The 23,796-nt window shown below is 41.2% G+C and overlaps 2 long non-coding RNA genes across 2 annotated transcripts in view; one reads left to right on the forward strand and one right to left on the reverse strand.

The window, feature by feature from the left end:
- Positions 1-3,780, reverse strand: part of LOC116635770 — an 81,067-nt gene extending 77,287 nt beyond the window's left edge. The window contains exon 1 of the long non-coding RNA XR_004300211.1: positions 3,608-3,780. This is a non-coding gene — a long non-coding RNA (uncharacterized LOC116635770). The remainder of the gene's footprint in view (positions 1-3,607) is intronic.
- LOC116635763 overlaps positions 1-23,796 on the forward strand; it is a 50,835-nt gene that overhangs the window by 21,293 nt on the left and 5,746 nt on the right. Inside the window, exon 3 of the long non-coding RNA XR_004300210.1 lies at positions 8,291-9,413. This is a non-coding gene — a long non-coding RNA (uncharacterized LOC116635763). The remainder of the gene's footprint in view (positions 1-8,290; positions 9,414-23,796) is intronic.

Here is a 23,796-nt window from a genome sequence, read left to right on the forward strand (position 1 = left end):
ATAAACTAAATGAGCCTGCCAGCAAGTAGCTTTCATAAAGTGATGTGACTACTTGATATTTAATCTTCTCTGCAACTCCTTGATTACTATAATTTCTTTGCATCTCTATCCTCTCTTCCTTCTGATTCTTGTCACATCCACCCTCCCCCCACCACCCCATGTAAATTAGGCTTCTTGGCTGACCTTCCATTGCTGCAAAACCTGGCTTGCTCATGGGACTCAGGAACTCAAGTCTCAGGGACCCGAGAAACCATTTTCTGCCAACTCCTATTGTCCCTGCCTGCAATGCTGTCTTGTCCTCCCCCACACTTTTTTTTTTTTTCATCAGACTACCTACAACTCATTCTTCAGGTATGAACATAAGTCACTTCTTTCAAAACTGAATCATGGAGGGGGAAAAGATAAAAAGCAATAATATGGATAGGTTACATTAAATTTCCCCAGCCCAGCTTTTTTTTTTTTTTTTAAATTAACCATTTTATTTATAAGATAACGGGGGCCATGCCTATTTGTAACCCACGGATAACCTCAAACATTATTTGACAATAGCTTTAGTTTGTCCTTTTCCCCATTTGTTTTTTTTAAATTTTTTATTGTTATGTTAATCACCATACATTACATCATTAGTTTTTGATGTAGTGTTCCGTGATTCATTGTTTGTGCATAACACCCAGTGCTCCATGCAGAACGTGCCCTCTTTAATACCCATCACCAGGCTAACCCATCCTCCCACCCCCCTCCCTTCTAGAACCCTCAGTTTGTTTTTCAGAGTCCATCATCTCTCATGGTTCTTCTCCCCCTCCGATTTCCCCCCTTCATTCTTCCCCTCCTGCAATCTTCTTCTTCTTCTTCTTTTTTTTCTTAACACATATTGCATTATTTGTTTCAGAGGTACAGATTTGTGATTCAACAGTCTTGCACAATTCACAGTGCTCACCATAGCACATACCCTCCCCAGTGTCTATCACCCAGCTACCCCATCCCTCCCACCCCACCCCCCAACCCAGCAACCCTCAATTTGTTTCCTGAGATTAAGAATTCCTCGTATCAGTGAGGTCATATGATACATGTCTTTCTCTGATTGATTTATTTCACTCAGCATAACACCCTCCAGTTCCACCCACGTCATTGCAAATGGCAAGATCTCATTCCTTTTGATGCCCAGCCCAGCTTTTGATCTAGTTTTTGATCCATTCTGATTTCTGTGTATAGCCTGGATAAGGGGACATATATTGATAGTGCCCTAGACTCTCTGTGTCTTAACATTTATTATACTTTGTAATTACTCACTGTTTGTCTATTGCTGAGATAACACATGAGCTCTATAAAGGTAAGAGCAATGTCTGTTTACTCTTTTCCCTGCAAGCCTAGCATTATGCCTATTATAGGTACTCAATAAAAATTTGTTGAATGAGTGAATGCTTCCATAGAGATGCCATAGAGCAGAGATCTGCAAACTACCATCCATGGGCCAAATTCAGTCTGTCTTTATAAATAAAGTTTTATTGCAACACAGCTACATTCATTCATTTACATATCTCTGGTTGCTTATACACTACAATGGCAGAGTTGAGAAGTTGCAACAGAAATCATATGATCTGTAAAGCCTAAAATATTTACTATCTGGCCTTTTACAGAAGAAGTTTATCAACCCCTGACACAGAACACAGCCATATCCTTCTGGATTTTTATAAATTCCAATATTGATCAACATGGGATTAATTTAGAGGATCCAGGGAGAGACCCATGATAAAAGAGCCTTGGTGGGTCAGAAACTTTTAAACTAAGTCAAAAATAACTCAAACAAGTGGCGCCTTGAATTATTCACAATGTCCTAAGAACAGGAAAGTGATTGAGAAGGAATTTGAAAATGTGGGCATCAAAAGTGATATTATTCACCTACCATCCTAATATTTAGATATGTTAGAACATTTATATCTTGGTTAAAGTCTCTCAAAGGTCAAAGTACCATTTAATCTGGTATTTTATCCTCATCAAGGTTTGTTGGCTCATCTAAGGAGTGGGAACATCAGCAAAGGAATGAGTTTTATCTTCTTTGTCTCTGAATGCAATGCTGCTTAAAAGAAAACAAACATTCGCATCCTATCAATAAGCTAAGAGTTCTTAATGAGGACAAAACTTCAAAATGAAGGTATCCACAACAGCACAGTGGTTTCATTTCCCACCATGCATAGACTTTCATTGTGATACTGGTACAGCCTATGGGCTGGATGCATTGTGTTGCCATAAAATGAAAGAACTAGGATCCATGACCATGAGCTGGATGGTCAGCAGAGTGCCTTGCACGTGGCTCATGTCAAGTGGCAGCCACAGCAGCAAGGACGGTACATTGCATGGGCATGGGCTATGCAGACAGATCCTTGTAGCCCACAACCCCAAATTATAAACAATCTTAATAACGCTATTACCCATTTCATCCCCAAATGCACTGGTACCTACTACTGATTATTTGGGGTAACACTGGAAGAAAAACAATCCAAAAGGATGCCTGATTTAAAAGTGATTGCTAACATTCTCCTTCTCTTTCTGGATGGGCATCCGCAGATGTTCTTTATCCCACCTGTGAGGGCCATGGCTGGACTTGACCCTGTACAAGGTCAAGTGGTAGAAAGGGCATAATCTTTGTGAAGATGACTGTTTCTAGTGAGCATGGCTCAGCCACCTGTGGCTCTGTGCTACTGGACAAGTCACTTCTCTAATTTCTTGTCCAAGGTTTTCTAAGGTCCACACTTATTCCCAAACTGTGTAATTCTGAGAGCCAAATCACAGCCCTTGCCATCCTGTCACTCTGCCAACCAAACCTTCTCAGTTACAGTGTCCTGTCTGTATTTGCATTTGGTGACATAGTAAAATCGCCTCCTCCCAAGGTCTGCTCCTGGAGAAAAGATTGGAAAAGAAGGAGGTTTCCTCAGAACTTGGCATCAGCCCAGTGTGGAAGCAGAGACACAGCCCCTGACCAGCCAAGGAAGAAGGGAGTTGGGGGGCAGGGGCTGGCCAAACCTTAGGAAGCATCACCTGGCCCTTCCCTAAAAACCCAGCCTGATCTCTTCTGGTGTGTTGACGAGGAAAAGACCCAACCAAGTAAAGGGGTGTAGTCACTGACATGAGCTAAAACAAAGTTTTCCTAAGAGCTCTGAAGTCTGTGTCCTTAGCTGACAAATGAGGCAAATCTTAGTGATTAATTTTTCCCTCCAAGCACTTATTTCTGTCACTTATAAAATTCCTCAGCCTCAAAATTTACTCATACTTATACTCAAAACTTATACTTATCCTCATACATATTCGTCAGCAATTCTTCCAGTCTTCCCCTTAAGAATACCTAAGTCCATCTGGGCAATAGGCAGTGTGATCTCTCATGCTATGTTTCCATGGAGGAAAAAAAGAGGAAGATAAAAAGGAAATATTTCTTTAGATTTCTTTAATTTTCTTTAAATTTAAATTTCTTTAAATTTCCTCAAGCCCAGCCTCCTGACACTTTCTAGCCCATCTGGGTATCTGCTGGGCTCCGAGGATGTTGCCGTATTTTGGCAGCTACCCTGTATGGAGCAATCACTTGGATTTAATAATAGAAAGCGACCCATCTCACCTATTCTCCCTGATGTACCATTTCTGGTAATGGTAACATTACAGCACCAGGCATGGTGCAGTAATTTGATGAGTTCATGAAGCATAAGCATAATAGAAATAGAGGGAATGCCAATGCCATGCTGTTGAGAGAAAAGAGAAAGTCATTATACATCTTGCAAACTGGTACATGCACAGGACATATTTTCTTCCTTCATTACAAGTTAACAGCCCTCAGATAAATTTACATAATCATTATGACTTTGCCAAAGCTGAGGAAAACGTAAGTCAGCTCTAACTGACGCCCACCTGACATGCTGATAGATGTGTCCATCTGTGAGGATCAGACAGAGACATCTCCCTGCCAGTTACATGGAGTTCAGCCCTCATTGTCAAGAGCAGAAGGTGGGGATGGCATGGTGTACTGGTGTGTCAGGGCATGGCCATTTCTCATCGCCCTGCTGGGCTCTTTACAGTGAGCCTTTGAAAAAGAGCTTTTTGCAAGATTGACTTGTTTCTGAGGAAATATAAATTTGGCTGCCATGTAATTAGTCCTCTTCCACCATACTAAATGAAATAATAAATCCATTTCATTGTGTTCATGTGGCCTTGTTCATTTGCTAATTCAGTGTGAGCTCTGAAAGGTATGAGGTAGAGGTGTGGGCTACATCCACATCTGACCATTCAGAGCATAGGTGAGGTTATGTTGCTATACTTTATGACTATAACCCCTATTTTCCTCAGCATTTGCTACAATAAAATCAATATCACCAGAATAGGGGTCAATATAGTTTAGAGGATTTAGTAACTCCTGGGAGTTACAATATGTTCTAATAACTCTCCAGAAAGATCCTCTGTGCTGGAATTTGTAGGAGCTGAAACTGAGTTTTGAATCAGTGGCTATTTCATTCCTAACATAACATTAGAGGGTCAAATGTGTTCTTCAATGTGTTCTCCTCTTGGACAAAGGACTTTGCATGACGAAAAGTACCAGGGGCATCTTGGCAATTAGGTGATGTCTGCCACTAATTCTCTCACTAACAAATCTGGAAAACCATTGTAACCATGACCGTGATGTGCTCAGCTGAGTTCTCTCCCTTTCACCATCAAGAATATTAAACTATGGAAAGTTTGAAGCTCTGAGTTCCCCATTTTGGTTCCCATTGAACATGTCCTGACTTCCAAATGCATTGTAAGCCTCCTGGAGACATGAATCAAACCTGTATTAATTTGTATGGCCAAGATTAACAAGTCTGGGCTTTGGCACTGGCTCTGTCACTAATGAGTAGACTCTCTAAATCTCATTTTCCTCAACTATAAATTAAGAGAATGAACTATTATTTGATCTATTAGGTTCCTTCTAAATCAGATATTTGATAGGTTTATGATTATCGCTTATTATGCAACATGATGATAAAATGACAAATGGGCTTATATATTCCTGCAAAATCTCTCTCTCTCTTTCACACACACACACACACACACACACACTCAGCAGCTGCTGGAGAGAAAGAATTTTTAAAGAAGGGGTCCCAATTGGAAATCTCTGTTTGCCTAGTGAGGGCTACTCTTAATTAGCTGACCCCTTATGATACATATTTCAGGCCTTTTCCCTGACAGGACAGCAGGGTCAGTCTAGTGCTATTTTTATTTCTTACTCTGAAGTCTTACTGCTTGTTTATGATAGTTTTGTATTTATATAAACGTTACCTTTTTTGTCCTTACCCATTTACTGTGTAAAAAAGAACAGTAGTAGTCTAAAAGTCAAGTGAAGATTAGTAAAACAAAATTTGCCAAGATCGGAGAATACTCAGCTTCCTTCCAATGTAGACATTCTATAATAGTTGAATGAACAGATGACTAAATAAATGGATTCCCCCATCTGAGCCCCAAAAGCAGGTGTGAGGCCTTCTTGGCCCAGAGGGGAGATAACTTAGGTGCCCAGCTGGTGTTACATAATCTTCCCTTCTTTACCCCAGTCTTCCAGCCACATTCATCCATCCTTCTATCACCAGGTACTATCAGGCGATTGACGGATGAGGGCTATTCTCTGGTGTAGGAGCCACAGGTAGGTCCGCTCCTTAGAAGTGTTACATATCTGCAGTGGACTCTTCCCGGTCCTCTGGCATGCCTGGCTGTGCCCTTTAGGAGGGCTGCAGTGTCCAGACACATGACAGATATAGAGCTATTGTTTCGGAATACAGCCCTGTGGCAGAGAGACAGACTTAGAAAGGCCAGCTGGGCGCTCACACGTATACACTCTCCTTACAGGGATGCTCCCCTGCGTCCAAGAGGGAAATGGTCTCTGTGTTCCCTAAAATTGCAAATCATTCCGCTTTTATTTTGTCTTAGGACACCATGTGTGTCCAGAGCTGTTAACATAGTCCGAATACAGAGAGCAGTTCACAAGAGCTTGTGGAAATGCATTAGCAGCTTTTCAGCGAGCTGAGTATAGTGTTAAACAGCATGCTTTGACAATTCTGAAAATTGGCCCATGTGTACGAAAAGCTCAACATTCCCAAAGCTGGATAAGGGGTAGAGGAGAGAAAATTGTTGGTGGCTTAATCAGTTATAATCTAAAGAGAGGAGGTGTGCTTTGAAGGCTTTTTCCCCCTAACTTGAATAGCTAAGTGGTAGCTAATAAACTAAAGTGACACCGAATGCCATGTTCTGCCCCTAGGGCTTTTTCCAACAGCGAATGCCACACCTAGGCACTTAATTTAATTGTGTGAAAATGCAAAGCAGGTGAGGAGAAAGAACTCCTGTATTCAGAATCTCCCACCTTTTTCTGCCAGCTTGTGATGAGTACCTGAAGGGCAACCATTGAGTACTTAGACCAATGGAGGACACAAGATCAGTTTTGTGCATGCAATATCTGTCTGTCCCAGCTCAGACATCCTTCATGTCCTCTCTACTGTCCTCCAATCCCAGCTCCTTGTGTATAAACACTGCAAACTCTTTCATTGTGTTGGGGCTCCCACCAACGCAGACAGATTGTTAATAAAAATAAACAATTGCTTGCCTTATGACTGGGATAAGAACCAAGGGTCAGCTTTCAACTTTGATGTTTTTATTTTATTTTTTCTGTACTTTACCTAAGAGTATGTATAGACACTATGGGTTATGTTCATGAGTTAGCTAATTTGCATCATTGACCCGTAAATAAGGCAACCAGAAGCAAAGTTTGATGTACTTAATTAGTAAAGAAAAAGATAATCACAAAATCAAAGTAGGTGTTGATTTTGTTCAAGTAGGTGTTTCCCGGCATTTCTGTTTACAGTGAACATCAGCCAGCCTCTTGGGTTGGTACAGACAGCTCATTTGGGCACATTAGCAGGCCACATGCTTACCATGGACATGGAATCTAAGTAACATAAGGAAAAAAGTACTCTGAGTTTTAGATATGTCTTCTCATTCCACATTCCCAAACATTAGTTTTCATTGTAAAATGTGCTACGTTAACTTAAAGCTTTAAAGAAATCACATCAAGACTCTCCAACTTCTCTTTCAGAAGAAATTCTCGTGGAATAAGCCTTATCGCGTAGCCTGGAAATTTCACCATGCTATTTCATTAATTCCAATGATTTCTTTTTGTTTTGTTCCCATTTTAACATCTCTGAAATTATCATAGGTGTTGCAGTCAAGGGTGTCAAATCTAATAAAATGTGGTAATAAAACTGTCTATAGTTGCTTGTGTAACAGCCTATCAGGGGCACACCCGCCTCAGGGATGGGTGAGGTGGAGACCAGAGGGAGGATGGCAACAGCCTAATAGCATGGGTAGCCTGGTGAGCACCAGGAGGCAGGAGCAATGTCAGAGACCCAAGGAAGTGCAGCCCATAGAAGAGCACCAGGAGCAAAGTCATTTGGAAATCTAAGCTAATCCCTGCTCAGCGGGAAGCCTGCTTCTCCCTCTCCCACTCCCTCTGCTTGTGTTCCCTCTCTCACTGTGTCTCTCTCTGTCAAATAAATAAATAAAATCTTTAAAAAAAAAAAAAGGAAATCTAAGCTAAGCAGTGAGGAGCACAGAGTCCGAAGAAGGTCCAAGAGAGAGAGATAAGGCAACAAACGTAGTGTTTAAGGGCCTGCCCAACCCTATTGCTTGATTAAGTGACTTGCTTAGTGTTACACACATAATCTCTATGTGCCTCAGATCATCGCCTCCAAGATAGAAAAAATGCAGAACCCTTCGGAGGGTTTGGTAAGGATAAAATGGGATCAAATATGGAGGAGGACATTGCACAAACAGGTGACTTCTGAGTGTTCAACAAATGACAACTACTATTTTTCGTATCATGTAGCAATTTTCTGGCCTTGCTTTTGAGCTTGCTTATTGTTTCTGTATTTGCAGAACTTAGTACAAATGAACCTGGTTCAAATCCAGTAAGGAAAAGGCAGTTGGTGGTGCTTAACTGATGTGGGCAACATTAGGCAGAGGATCAGAAGGATTGATGGCGAGCTTCCTCCCAGCAATGAAGAATATCTGTCCAGGGAAATACCCAACTGAGGTTATGGAGTAGGCACCCCCATTCACAAATGATTTACTAGGACTATTGGGTGGTCTGATTACACGATGCGTTCTGTTTCCATTTAACAATAATTCCTGTTCCACACTCGTTTTCAACTATAGGATGTAATTATCCTTTTATCCAGGGTCTCTGCTTCTCTTCTACCCTCATTATTGTCTTTTTTGTCCTCTCTTATAGGTTTCTCTGATGGGCCTAAGGTTGGTAATGAACTGCAATGCAAGTTAGCCATAAAGGCTGGGTAGCGAAGAGGGTAAGACTGTGGTCTAAGGTGAGTTCTTAAGTTATTACTGGTAATTCATGACATTTTTCCCTCGGTTGGTATGGATAGTTAGGACTTGGCTCAACATCTAAGTACAAAGAGGTCATTTTTGTTGTTGTTTTCTTTTTACAAAATACAGTAGTTTGAAAATAACCTCATTGTGTGGTGCCAGTGAATGTAAATTACAACTATTCAGATTGACCATAAAACCAAAACAGATGTTAGAATAGCTTGCAGTTTGAATTCTTCTTTGAACTATAGATACTGCTGTAATCAACAAGAATTTCTGAATGTTTCTGGAGACACAAAGATAATATGTATAGACAGAAACATTTTCATTCTTGAGGACTTACTCCTAACTCAGACTTACTAAATATCACCTCTAGACACAATTTTCAGTCTGGCTGCTTTAATGAGAAGTAAAATATGGCTGAAGACCACCAACCAACATTGACCTTAAGTGGCACTTTCTGTGATGTATGTCCCAAACAAAATTCTCATTTTTCCTGGTTTTATCAAAGAAGATAGAAATGCATTGGGAAGGAGTCTTTCTAAAGAATTAGAAAAATATGCTATGGACTTTGAGTAATGACTGCCAGAATGAACTCATTTTCAAATATATCCAGTGTCTTAAAGGACTTAACTTTGCCATGTTGTCCATGTTGCATTAATCTGGTCCTATTTCTAGTCAGTTTGATAAAAACTGATTAGCTGTTCACCACAGCTGTTTTCCTTCTTTGCAGGCACACAACTCAATTCAACTTTCCAGGCTCCTTTCCAGATGGATGAAGCCATATGCCGGAATTTCAGCAACTCGAATGTGAACAAATTTGATGGGTGCCACTTCCAGTCCTAGCCTATAGAAATCTCCCATTGGTGCTCCAATAAAATGCCTCTTCTACCTGCTGGATGGGCATGGACATCCAGAGAAACTTCATAAGCCACTCCTTAAAGGGGATAGAACAACAAGATGGAAGGAGCCTGGGTCCCTGAATCACCGGTTGGAGGAAAGCCACCAGGAACATTCACTTTGTACTCAATGTGAGTAAGAAATAAACTTATACTGTATTAAGCAACTAATATTTTTCAGCAGCAGCTAGCAACTAGTAAGCAAGGAAATGAAGGAAATAAGAATGATTATCAGAATCTTTAAGGTTTAAATTTTACACACCCAGAGTTCTCCTTTCCTTTGTAGATAATACTATTAATAATGATTTTCATCTCTATGAAGACAGGCTGAATTTTCAGGTACTGATGGATTTTATCCTCTCTTCTTAGCTAGAATTGCTGCCCTGGGATGTGAGGGAGTCAAGACATTGACTAGCATGCTCTTATTCAAAGGTAAAAATGTGGCTGGAAGAAGGCAAGTTTCTGAGAAAAGCTTCTATATGTGTAAAACAGACTTTGCCAGCTACCTCTAAAGATCCTGCTCTAGACTAGACCGCCAGTTCTGATCATGTGGAACTACATTACCTGCTCCCCAATTCACACACCACATGTGCACACACGCACACACACACGCACACACGCATACACTTCTGCCTCCTATCCATCAAAATGGCCCAATCAATAAGAATTGTTCTCTGGTGAAAAAACCTAGGTTCTAAACCAGAGCATGTTTTTATTTTTGTTTTTGTTTTATCCAAAAGAGAATCTACAGAAGAGGTCCATAACCAAGTAGGCATGAGTTTATAAGGTTGGATAGTGGTTATGACAGACAGAGTGTGAGAATAAGTGCTAATGAAAATCTATTTGGGTAGAAAGGTAAAGGCCTGATTCCTGGGATTGTAACATAGATGAGACAACTGTGTGTGTGTGTGTGTGTGTGTGTGTGTGTGAGAGAGAGAGAGAGAGAGGGAGAGAGAGGTGTGAATATCATAATTTTCGTCTAAGACAAAACTTTCTATCCCAATGATTTCCCAGAAACCAACCTTTCGAATACCAAAGTGTAGTACTTTTTTTCTTTCAAATAGAGAAAGAGCCATTACTTTTTTCATCAGAGAAACTTAAGATTTAATCCCACCTTTTCCCTTAACAGTTGTGTTATGCCTATTACAGGTGCCCTTGGAGAGATGTTGTGTTATGCCTATTACAGGTGCCCTTGGAGAGATGGGAGGAGAGGAAGCAATTTAGCACCTACTATTAATGAACATCACAGATTTATTTCTTCTTCCTCCCTCCCTTCCTTCTTTACTTCTTCTTCCTTCATCTTCTTTTCTTCTCCTTCTTTCTCTTCCTCTAGCTAACCTCTTCCTCTTCTTCCTCCCTTTCTTCAATACCTGCTCCCATTTAATGGACTATTCTCAGTTACTATGACTCAAAGAGTGCACCTAGTGTAGTGGGCAAGAAACCTGGAAATGGGACTTGGAGGAACTTGGTCCAAGTCCTAGCTTTGCCCCTATATGGTGTAACTTATTTACCTCCTTTAACCTTTCAGAACAATTACCTTTTTTATGGAGGAAATTAATATCTACTAAATCCACCTACAAGACCTCATGTGAAGATTTAGCAAGGTAGTGAATGTAAGAGCATAAGACTTTTGCTCCTTTCACTGCTAAAGAAGTGAATACAAGTCAGATGAACACTGCACAGTTCTCACGGATAGTTCTCACACAATCCTCATGTGTGTGAGCACAGCATAACCCATAGACTTGTTGAAACCTGATGTTGTACTACCCTTGAAACTAATGTACACTGTGTGTCAACTATACTTCAATCAACAAAAAATAAATAAAAATAATAGCAATAAGAGAAAAGAGAAAAAAAGAAAACCATATAACTTGCAGGACTATGAACAGGGGCAGACCTTTTGGAAAACAGAAGTTCTTTAAAAAGTTTATTCTCTTGACCATTTCCGTGAATCATCCTAAGTAATGTGAAAAATCTTTAGGTACAAAAATATTCATCTAAGCACTGCTTATAATAGAAAATACTTCAACATAAAAGTCAACAATGGACTAGAGAATGGATGGCACAGCCACTTGACATCCATATGCAACGTGTTTCAAAGAAAATGTCATAATATGGGGAAATGTTAATGACAGAAAATTAAGTAAAAAATGCAGAATACAAAGTTATATAATTCCAACTATTTTAAAGTCTATTTATTAAAAAGGATTGGAAGAAAAGAAAATAAATTGATGGTGTCTGTGTTTCGATAGTAGGGTTTTTTTTTAAGTGTATTTTGTTCTTTTTTGTATTTTCTCAATTTTAAATAATGAACATGAGTTGCTTTTATAATTTATATATATATATATATGATCAAATGAATACAGAAGTGCAATGTTCCTAACAGTATTCCATAAACAGTTTTCTCATTAATAGTTCTAATGAAAGAACACATTTTAATAATATGAAATATTGGATAATGGTTACTTTCAAGAAGTGGAATAAGATAGTATTGTTAGTTTTGTTGAGTTAATTTTATGATTTAATAAAAGGAGAATTAGTGAGGTTCAGCTCTGAATGTAGATGTTCAACAGTGAACTGAATCATAATAAATTCCGAACACCCAGCAGTATTGTCAATAAAATTGTATTTATCTCTAGGGACCAGAGCAACCAAATAATCATGTTTGCATTCAGTTTAGTTTGGGAGACTTTATGTCTTGTTGGGGTGGAAACGATTGTTCATGATGTGGACATTCTAAGTGGTTTCAGAGTATGAACATAGCTTGGGTTCCTATTAGGATCTCTGACATTTCTCTAGCTGAAGGTATAAACTTTGTTAGGAAAATAAGAAACAGCGGCAGAGGAAACTCAATTGTTTTCCCTAAAGTTAGAAATAGTTTTACCTTTATATCCCTAAGCATTGCTGGTAGGTTGCGTTTTAATCTTATATCTGTCCTATTAAGTAATACTAATGATCCAATTTACAAACAAGGCCAAGGCTTACAGAAGTTGAGAAACTCGTGCAAGATTATACAACCAGTAGATTACAGAACAGTCATTTCTCCAGTTCTGTCTGGCCCTAGTGGTCATTTTCTTTCTTTGCTTGGGGACTGTGCAATATAAGCTACTGGGCTCTGGAGTCAGACTGCCTGGGTCCTGGGGTAAGTTACTTTATCTTGGTTCTTTAGTTTCCTCATCTATAAAATGGGTAGAGTGAAAATAATAACTGCTTTGCAAGATTGCCCTAAGGCCTGAGATAATGTTTGTGACATACCTGATATACAGGAAACAGAGACTAATGAGCTCTCATTTTTATACCTCCCAACATGGAGAATCTGAAAGATACCAGCTTTAGAGAGACTGATATGAAAAAGTAGGATGTGGCAAAGTGTGTTCATTAAACCCTAATTCTTTTTCCTCTTGGGGGCATTGCTAGACCATATTCCCAACTCCCTTGCAGTAAGTTGAGGTCATCTGACTGAGTTCTGGCCAATGGAATGTGGGTGGAAATGACACACCTAATTCTAGGCCTGGCTCCTAAAAACCAGTATCTCACTCAATCTCTTGCCTTCTGGCCAAATGTAGGAGATGGAAGGCCTTGGATCTCAAATGGCTGCAGAGTAGACACCTCTCTTTACTTCATCACTGTTTTAGATTCGAACGAGAAGCTACTGATATACTTTTTTTTAATTTACTTGAGAGAGAGAGAGAGAGAGAGCCAGTGAGCAGGGGGAGGGGCAGAGGGAGAGAGAATCTCAAGCAGATTCCGTGTTGAGTGCAGAGCCCAATATGGGACTCTATCCCACGACCCAGAAATCACAACCTGAGCCAAAATCAAGAGTCAGATGCCTAACAAACTGAGCCACCAGGACACCCCTGAAGCCACTGATATTTTAAACAGCATTAGCCTATCTGACCAATAAGAGGTTTTTTGTTTTGTCAACATACTTGGAAATGAACGTTGTCTCATTAGATTTAAATGAGAAATAAATGAAATGGATGATGGGGTGGAGGCACAGAGTTGAGTTGGAACCTGAGAGACTGGATTTGGTTGTAATAGGGACAAAGAAAGAATGAATGGGCATATAGTTCAGGAGAAACAGGATTTAGAGCTTATCAAGAAAAGGAATGCTCAAGAAAATCATGCAGAAGACATGAGGCTAAAGAGCTTGGAGAAGGTGGAGTGAGACGTTCAAAAAACCTCATTTTAGCAAACACGTGACAGCATAATACAAAATTATTGTAATAAGGTAAGTGAAACTGAAAAACAGAAGGTAAGAGAAGAAGGAGGACATTTTAGTGTAGAAACTATTTGTCCAACAGCATTCCTCCACCAGATTCCCAGGAGAGAATGTGGAAAAATTGCTAAGGAGCCAAAGGAAGACAGGTTTGCCAGAAAGAAAGGACCACAGCCAGAAGGCTTTGTAGCCATTCATGGTGCCAGCCCATCACTCCATCACCCAGTGTGACTCCATGGTTACCTGTTCACTCCCACTCATCCTGGGTGTGACATCCCAGCACACCCTGGCCACACCATCCATCCTAGCCCTGCCATGGCTGCCAGTCCTCTAGTCCCTTCCCCCATTACATGAGCATTGCATCCTGAACCGGCAGCCTGATGCTCCCATGGCAGTCTTCCCATATGCCCTGCTCTCCTGTCTCTCCATCTCAGCACACTTCTTTGCCTCCTTCTTGGCTTTCCATGGGGTTCTGTGTATGTCTGTGTCTGAGTGTATGTGTGCATGTAATCTATGAGTCCTGCAGCCTCTTTCAGCTCTGTAGACCAGTGCTTCTCAAAGTTTAGCTGACATAAGAATCACTAGACTCTTCATGGGTTCCTCTTCCAGAAATTCAGATTCAACAGGTTGGTGGTGTATGTGTCAGAATTTGCATTTCTGATAAACTCCTCCTTGGTGCTGATTTTGCTGGTCCAAGCTTCATGCTTTGAGGAGCACTGCCATTGAGGACTCACTCCATCCCTGTGCTGAATCTATCTCCTTTCTTTCCTGGCGGCCACTGCCCCATCCTAGGCCTCCAGCACAGCAGTGCTAGCTGGACAGTAAAACAATGCCAGCCATGTATGCAAGACAGTGAGCTGACTGCTACTATAGGAATGACCTTAATTCAATCTAATCCATATTTATGAAGCATATCATCCACAGCCTTCGGTTATTTCGGTAATAATTATATATGACTTTAATTATTAGTGATAATGAGTTTTCTTCCCCACACCACAGTGGTCAAGCTGTCTTTGCCAAGAACCATCTGGGATTTCTTCGCTCTGCATTCCTCCCATTTCCCTCCAAATACCTCAAACAATCTTAACAAAAACCTGGTGTCTTTATATATCTCCAGTGATCCTCAACTTAATTGCCCATTAAAATCACCAGGAAGATTTTCAAAAAATACTGGTTCCCAGGCCCCAATTAATTTAGACTCTGAAAGTACTTTTTAAATCTTCCCAGATGGTCTGACACGCAGCCAAAGTTAGGAACCCCTGCTTTAGGCCTTTGTTCCTCAAGCATCCCTCCCCTTCCCTTCCATTTTTCATGTATTGGAATCCTAGTTGTTCTTCAACTTCATATTCAAGTATCATCTCCTCCATGAAGGCTTTTCCAAGAATCTTTCCTCCCTGGTCAATATGGATTCCCCACACTGTGCTCTAGAGCACTGATTTAGCATTTTACATGTTAATTTTCTGTTTCCCCAGAAAGATTGTGAATTCCCTCATGCAAGCTGTCTCATATATCTTTTTTTAATCCCTAAGGCCTAACAAATTCTATTTGTTGAATTAAATTTAACTGTTCAGGAAGTGGAACAGAAGTACTATTAACTTCCTCCTGAAAAACATTTAGGGTAACAGATTCTTAATTAGTTAGTAGATCATAGCTGGTTTCAAAAATAAAGCATTCCATGATGTTAGTACACTCTCCTACTTCAGAACAAGCCTCAAAGCCTCAAGGCAAAAGGACACCTCCTTTCTTCTCTTGGTGAAGGGCAAGAGGACACTTACCCATAGTCCCTTGTTAGACAAAGTGTGGTCAGTGAACCAGCAGCAGCAACCGCATTGCCTGGGAAGCTTGTCAGAAACATAAAATCTCAGTCCCCACCCTATACCTCCAGAGTCAAAATCTGATTTTTAACCAACTCTAATGCCATTCCTGTGCACATTAAAGTTTGAGAAACACTGCCATCCACTTTCTCTTCCAACTTCTTTTGCACTTTCTGTTTTACTCTGCAAAACTGCTCTCACTATTCCCAGTGGAATCTATAAATCATTATTCTATAAAAGAGTGCCATTCATCTTCTCCAGTGATTCTGAACTCCATCAACATTTCAGAGTCACCCGGGGTGCTTTAAAAGATATTGATACCTGGGTCCTCACCCCTAGAAATTCTGATTCAGTTGGTCAAGGAGATATGGACCTTGGTATTTTTAAAATCACTGATCTACTCCATATTTCCTCTTTCAAGAAGAAATTCTCAAGCCAGCACAACCATTAATTTTATTCTTTAGTCTTCCTTGATGTCTGCCCCAGTGTCTGATAATCCCTTGGTCAAGAAATTGGAGGGCATGTCCATAGAAGATGTATAACCCATTGAGCTTATCAAGAAGCACTTCTAAGATGATCACTTTATCAGTGACCAAAAGAAAGACTAGTTTGGTCATCACACCAAATTCAACCCAGTATGAATCTGGTAATTGCAATACTTTGATCTTCCTAAAATATATTTTTACTGACTAGAACATCTTTTATTGTTTCCTCCTCAACCTTGTTTTGTATTTTCTTTTCTTTTCCTAAAACATGGGTCAAAGTTGGGATTAAGAATAAAGTCTTTCAGCAAACCATGAAAAGCTACACAGAATGGTCAGTATTACATATTGGTAACCAAAGGAAAGTGTTTGTTGAGAAGTCTTTCATTTTACCCTTACCTTCATCTTCATAATTTTTCCTTACCCTCTCCTTGGCTTCCCTGATGAAATTAACACATAGGAAGCTACCTCTGTTTGGGATGGGTAAGCGGAGCATTTTCTGAAATGCTGACATGATAAAGGCTCCAAGCAATAGGTTTCACACAACTCTCAGCGAATCAGAAGGAACTCACAAGAATTCCTTAAGCCTCATGAAGATTAAAGCTCTATTATGTTCTGTGAACCTGGGGCAAGAATTGGAGCTAAATTTGCAGACAGCTTTGGCAGATTTATGTCTACCCCTGAGATGAATAACATACGCGGTATTTTAGAACTGAATTCTATGTAAAGTCCATCACAAAGCACATGAAATCACTTCATAATAGGCTGCAACACAGTTAAATCTCCCTTAGGCACTGGGAAGCTCCTTTAATTATTTCTTAGCTATAGCCCATGGTCCTGGAATTAAAGGCTGAATCCCAGGCTGAACTTTGAGTTTGTTCACTCTTGCAGGTTGGTTAACCTTTTGCATGTTTTTTGGTGACTTTTTTTTTGGCCCCATTTTCTTTTCTTTTTTTTTTCAATTGAGATATAATTGATACATTCCTCCACTTTCTTAGATGAGCCAAATGCCACCAAGAACCAAGAAACGAAAATGCCATCAGGAAGAAAATGTGCATTTTTTAAATTTTGTTTTGTATTATGAGCTGTGTTCCAACTGTATTGTCTCTAAACTTAAGAAACTTACATAACCGTAGAGGCCTATCTTATGAATATTTAATATAAAATCCAAAGAATATCCATCTCATCAGAACAAATAAAAAATCAAAATTACTCACCCAACATATGTATTCCTGTCAGATCTTGTGGATTTATTGGGAGCAGGTAAATTTGAAGGCATACTTTTACTATATGGATAGTCATTCTTAAGTTGATGTCAGAAAAGAAATATTGTGATTTGCTATTAAATTATAGATCAAATCACAGTAGTTCAGCTCCAAGTTAAAATGATACCCTCCTTTAAAACCTATGTTTTCTTCTAAAATTGCCAGTGGAACTTTTCTCTGAGCATTCTAAAGTCCCTTATTAATTCAAAAATAGCCTCCTTGACATGGCCTTTTATACTCCAACCCAGCTCTCAGAATAGCACTTCCCCAAGAAGATAGTCTCTCTTTGAAGGTGTGGCATCCTGGCATCCTGTCTTTTTGGCCACGTTGGTTAGCTTGTTAACTGTTGCCCGGTGAGCCTTTCTCTCACATCTGGCCTCGGTCCCAGTGTGGGTCTGGTGTAGCACACTGACTTATTTATTTTGAGACAACTGTACATGGATGTGAGTCTTGCATTGATTTCCATAACAACTCCACTGGGCTATCTCAAAAATGTGTCCCCAAAATGTCCCACTTTCCAAACATTTCATTTTCTTACCCCATCCCTACCTCTCACCAACTTGGTCTTGTTCTTTGTGATCAGAAGTGAGGAAAACATCCAAAGTCAGGACCTCAGAACATTCCTTCATTTGAACTTTGTCCATTCAAAATCACACAGAAGTTCTGTTTCTCAGGGGCTCTTCATTTAGCTAAACCCTAGTTAAAGTCCAATTGTCAGAGGCCAATCCAGGTGGAAAAATGAACTACAGTCCAATATTTTTAGAAAACAGTGCCTGTTAAGAAATCCATGAATTCCTGGGGCGCCTGGGTGGCTCAATGGGTTAAGTGTCTGACTCTTGATTTCAGCTCAGGTCATGATCTCAGGGAGATCGAGCCCTGCATCAGACTCCACGCTGGGGGTGGAGCCTGCTTAAGATTCTCTCTCTCCCTCTCCCTCACCCTCTCCCCCTCTCACCCGCCCCCAGCTTGCATGCTTGCTCTCTCTCTCTCAAAAAATAAATAAATAAATAAAAAGAAAAGAAAAGAAATCCATGAATTCACTACTCTGCTGCTGCTTTTCACTTTATATGTTTCGGATGGAAAATCTAAAAGACTTTAGAGGAACTTCATCTTGATCCTTTTTTGCCTCAGCTCTCATGGCAATCAGCGAAAGTCCTATGCAGGTATGAGCTTCAAAAACATTAGTCTCAAAAAAAAACAAAACAAACAAACAAAAAAAAACATTAGTCTCATCACTTTCAAACAAATCAGAGCTCAAAATGTTCATAAGCACCCAAACAACAGCAAATACAAGGCTTTGCATAATGTGAATGGATTTCTCTGTAAGAATGTGCATGACAGGGGCGCCTGGGTGGCTCAGTCATTTAGCGTCTGCCTTCGGCTCAGGTCATGATCCCAGGGTCCTGGGATCGAGCCCTGCATCAGGCTCCGTGCTCCGCGGGAAGCCTGCTTCTCCCTCTCCCACTCCCCCTGCTTGTGTTCCTGCTCTCACTGTCTCTCTGTCAAATAAATAAATAAAACCTTTAAAAAAAAAAAAAGAATGTGCATGACAGTCAACAATCAAGTGTCCATATCCTACGTAAGATCTCCATGTTAGAAGATACTCCTCTTTGTGGTGATAGTCAGTCTGGACAAACTCCTCAGATTCCATGTCGGCCTCCTTTGGTCCATCTTGGCCAGCAAACAAAGCTTACAGAATGAGACGGAAAGAGGCTAGAGAACCAACGTAGCAGCCTAAATCTTGCTGTGCCACCACCAAGTAGATGTTTGTAACTTTGCCCAAAGTATTCAGAAATCCTGGAAGAAACTGATCTTAGTACAGGTAATGACAGCTTGGAGGCAAAATAGGCCCGACCATGTGTGTTGCTTCTGTGACTTGGGACGGCAGTAGCTGTTTGTAGTTTACAATGACGTGCGTCTCTTACCTCCTGACCCATCTCCAAGGGCTCCACCCGCAGCTCCTTCCAACCACCACTGACAGTTCCGAGCCGCAGCGTGCCCACTGCCCACCGTGGAGTCTCCACACTTGTATTTGGTATTCTGTGCTGCATGTCTCCATTTATTTTTAGGGTATAATGAAGAGGACCACCGAATTCCAGTCTGGCATTTACCTCTGGCTCTGACAGGTGAAACTGTTAGCTAATTAGATAAGTGTTAGATAATTAATGACTCCTGTGGATTCATTAGACTAATTAACAAGTCTGTTTCCAGTGCAGATTCTGTCAGCCAATGGTCTCGATCACGAATAGTGTCAGGGAATGCCAGCAAAGATTGATGGACCCCATATAACAAGTCCCTGGGACATTAAGGCAAGTGGTCATCATTTGGGTGAATTGCAGAATAGTTTTGTAGAATCTATGAGAGCAGAGTACTGATTAATGTCTTCTGGCTCATCTTCAATTCTTTCCCCTAGTTTTCAATCTTTTCAGACTTGATCCTACTCTTATGGTAGGTTGTTCCTGGATTTTTTTTTTTTCTTCTTAAACTGTATTGCAAAAGGCCAATCACCTGAATGGCAAAGGATAAAGTTCTCATTTTTAGAAAGCATGTATACAGACGGCACGAGGCAAACGCAATCCATCCCTGGGCATTGTGCAAATAAAGGTGTGTGCCAGGCAGCGCGCTGACTCAGCCCAGCCTTGAGGTCAGTAGGCCTGCCTTGGCTCTGACAGATCCGTGCTCAGACAAAGCCCTTTGCTTCCCACCGTCTTTCTCCATAGTGCCAGCATTTTCATATTCTCACTCCCACGACCGTGCTCTCTCTGGCTTAATTTTGCCCCTGCACCTTTAATGCTGGAGAAAAAAAAATCAGAGCCCTGGCGTACAACGGGATGACATTTGGGTCTCTCTGCATTTGGCACGCTTTCCACTTAACCTGTAAGATCCATCCATGTAGACATAGAACCATACCCATCCCCGAAAATAGCACTCCTCTCACTCTGGCGAGGGGCAGGGCTAGGAATTGGGGATCCCAGAACCTTGCTGTAAGGGCTGGGCATCTGCCTCATGCCAGGCCCTGTGCTAAATTCTGAGAACACAAAGAGGATGAGATGGATGGCATCTACCCTAAAGGCATTTACAGTCTAGTGGGGAAGAGAGATGAGCGGTAAAGAATATGACAGGTGCTATGAAAACTCATTGAGGCCCTGAGCTCAGCGGTGCGGGGGGGATGGCGGAAGAGAATGCAGGGGCCTCTGGGAGGCTGTGATGCCTGGCCTGTGTCTTGAGGAAAGATAGGAAAGATGTAGTCTCCAAAAATACCCCTGGGGGGGGGGGTGAATATGAGAGGCCTTTGCTTCTGGCCCAGGGAACAGTGTGTAAAATGCCGAGAGGTGATAGAGAAAGGGTCTCATTCAGGGAACAATTAGTAGTAGTATGTGCTTTTACTTCCATGTACGTGCACCAGAACATCTCAGAGAGGGCTGTGGTGGCTTTCAGGTTTTAAAATTCTGGCATTTTTAAAAAAATCAAGAAAGGTCAAAATGGGGTTATCCTAGTCCTACTTTAAAAGTTTACACTTAATGGGGGTGCCTGAGTGGCTCAGTCGGTTAAGCGTCTGCCTTCGGCTCAGGTCAGGGTTCTGGGATCGAGCCCCATGTTGGGAGCCTGCTTCTCCCTCTCCCCCCTGCTCACCCTCTCTCTCACTATCTCTCTCTCTCTCTCAAATAAATAAATAAAATCTTTCAAAAAACCGTTTACACTTAACAAATTGGCATCTTAACTCTTTTAATAAAGAATACAGTCAAATTGTGCCACAAGACATTGCAGGGCTTATAAAAATATTTCTTAATTCATCACACACTGTAAATTTAATAGAACACAAGTTTAAAAGTAGCATATGCCAATCTAATTTTAGACCAAACACTCTCCCACCTTCAGGCCACCAGGCCATCCCTGCCTCCCTGAGGCCATGCTTGGTGCTCTTTGCCTTTCTCCCAGACCAACCCCTTCTGCCCTGAGCCCAGAGTCCCTGCTCTGAGAGGGTCTCTCCATGAGGAACCTACAGAAGGTCCTATAGTGCTAAAGGCTGCAATGAGCACTCTTGCCCGGGAAACAATCACACACAGGCAAACACACACACACACACACACACACACACACACCCTGCGAGAGAGAGATGGCAATGCACAGCAAAGTCCCCACCTCCACTCTTTTCTTTTGTCCCCTTTTTCTGAAGCAGGTCTCTCATGGCCAGGATGGGGTAACTCTTTGGGGCAACTCCTACTTCTTGCCACCCCAGCCCCCCCTGCTCTGCTATTTGGCCCATCAATGGCTTGAAAGAGCTCAAAAATGTCTTAAGTTATCCATCCTGATGCTAAGCAGTTTATTTTTTCATTTATTCATTGAACAAATATTTCCTGAGCACACACCGCACTCCAGGAAGTGTAGGAGACACAGGTATGACAAAGACAGCTCTGGGTTCTCAGCTTTCTTCCACAAAAATATTGACATTCCATTAACAGAAAAGATGCAACTTACCGCATTTCTCATGCTAACCTTCTAGATGTCAAATCACATGTATTAAATATATCTTCATCATTCTATTTTTCTATTTTTATTTAATTCCAGTATAGTTAACATATGGTGTTCTATTCTTCATACCTACTAACTAAAACTCATTGAATCTCTGGATCTTTCCGTAAGTGTTTACTTTCCAATACATAGGTTGTAGCTGCACCAAATCCTTTTTGGAAGAGTGGAGGTATTAAAAAACACACAATCGTTTCCTTTATGGTATAAATATGTTGCAGCTTAACATTTTTACACATATGTTCAAAGAAAATATACCTTATTTTCTAGTAGCCATCTGCTCTTTCCCACTATGCCCACCATCCTGGAAGTTAGGGCAAGGGGTGGTGACTTTAAACTTGCCCATCAAGAGCATCTTCATGTCTTTGCTTTAGACAGTCTCATCTAGATGGCTCGTTCTCTTCCAAGTCCCTCTGCCCACCGCTCCCATGTGAGATGACACGCACCACATGGGATGGGTGGGGAGAAGCTTACTTGGTTTCTTGACAGTAAGGAAGAGGAGGGCTCTGGGATCCATGTGCTTAGGTTCCCTTCCTTTGGCTCCACTGGGAGGTGGCAGGTCAGGTGCTGTCCACTGTGTTCTTGTGAGGAACCTGTAGCTACTTGGGTTGGTCTATGGGTCTCTGAATGGGGTGACTGAGACACAGCTGGGCCCATCCAGCACTAATGGGACATGATGCTGGTACCCACCTCTGAAGTCTCTTGCCTATTTGTTTCTTTGTCTCCAGCCTCAAAACCCCTTCTCTTGTGGCCTCTTTGTTCAGTCCTCAGGCTTCTGACAGCCCACTGGCATCTGAGAACTTCTGTTTCCCTTGTGAGAACACTCTGTCTGCCACACATAGGCTTTGGTGTTGTCCTGAGCTCTCTCTCCCAATTCTTCTCTGCTTACCATTGGCGCACTAATGCCCCACACCATACTAGATGGAGATTCTCCTACTGACTTGCAAACTCTCCTGGGCTATGTGGAAGGATGCACACTTCTGGCTCCAGTGTCCTCAGGTTGACCTATGTCTAGTTGGATAATGTGGCACTCTCGCCCTTGAATTTCATCCCCAGGGGTAGATGGTGACCAGGTACCCTGTCTGAACTTCTTGCCTTACTTCTCCCTGCTCCCACAACTCTCATCACAGGAAGGTGAGGTCCTCTTTGTACCTTTTCTACCTGACCCAAGTGAAATACCCTTATATACTGAATTCTCCCCGGTATCTGGCAGTCACTGTGTTCAAGTTCACTGGACCTAGCTTCTAATATGTTAATGAAAACAAACATTTTTGTAAATCTTATTGTTCCTCACACTGCCTCCCTAGGGACTCAGACTTCCTGTTAAAAGAGTCCCAATTCCCTACTTGATTTCCCATTCTCCAGCAGGTAGATAGGAATATGGACTATGAAAATGGTCATGTACACAGAAAGGAAAGAAGAGCTTGGCAACAGGTTTCAAAACTACGATCTCCATTAACACTTTGAAGCAATAAGAATCGAAGCTCTAGCACAAAGGCCAGGAATACCAGTGTTTATATTTGCTTTGGAGTACTTATCCCTCCACAGTTCTGTTAGAATTCTTTTTTTTTTCTTACATTGATGCTTTATTTGAAACAGTTCTGAGTTTGAGAGTTCTTTCTTGCATCAAATGAGTGAAGACTCAAAGCAGGGAGGAAAAAAAAAGGTACTTGTCAGCTTGAAGTCACAGACAGTTTATCTTTCTATAATTAGATTAGGAGGAAAAAACCACGAAGAACCCATGGGTAGCAGGAACATCTGTTAGAATTCTGCCCTTGAATTATATGACACTCTTCTAGGCAAAGGCACGCAGAGGGGCAGTGGATGAAACCTGTGCCATGAGCGGGGTCACTTGAAGGGGACTCTAGTGGAGGCTGAACCAGGCTGAGACTATGGAGAGGATGCCAGCATCCCCCAATCCTTGCAGAGGACTGAAGCCTCCTGTGTTCAGGGCCACGGGATGCTAGAGTTACTCTGGTTAGGTTTCAAAAGTTCAGTAATTTTGTATGAGATTAAAAATACCCCCAAAATGACATATTTTCCAGGACCCACAGAGCATTGACATCTGGAATCTCTATAAAGTTGAAATTTGCTTTAAGAAAATAACTGCTCCTTGAAACACAAGAGAGCCTAGAAATAAACCCACGACTATATGGTCAATTAATCTTCAACAAAGAAGACAAGAACATGCAATGGGAAGAAGAG

The sequence above is a fragment of the Phoca vitulina genome, unplaced genomic scaffold (genome assembly GCF_004348235.1).
Source record: "Phoca vitulina isolate PV1807 unplaced genomic scaffold, GSC_HSeal_1.0 scaffold1, whole genome shotgun sequence".
NCBI classification, from domain to species: domain Eukaryota; kingdom Metazoa; phylum Chordata; class Mammalia; order Carnivora; family Phocidae; genus Phoca; species Phoca vitulina.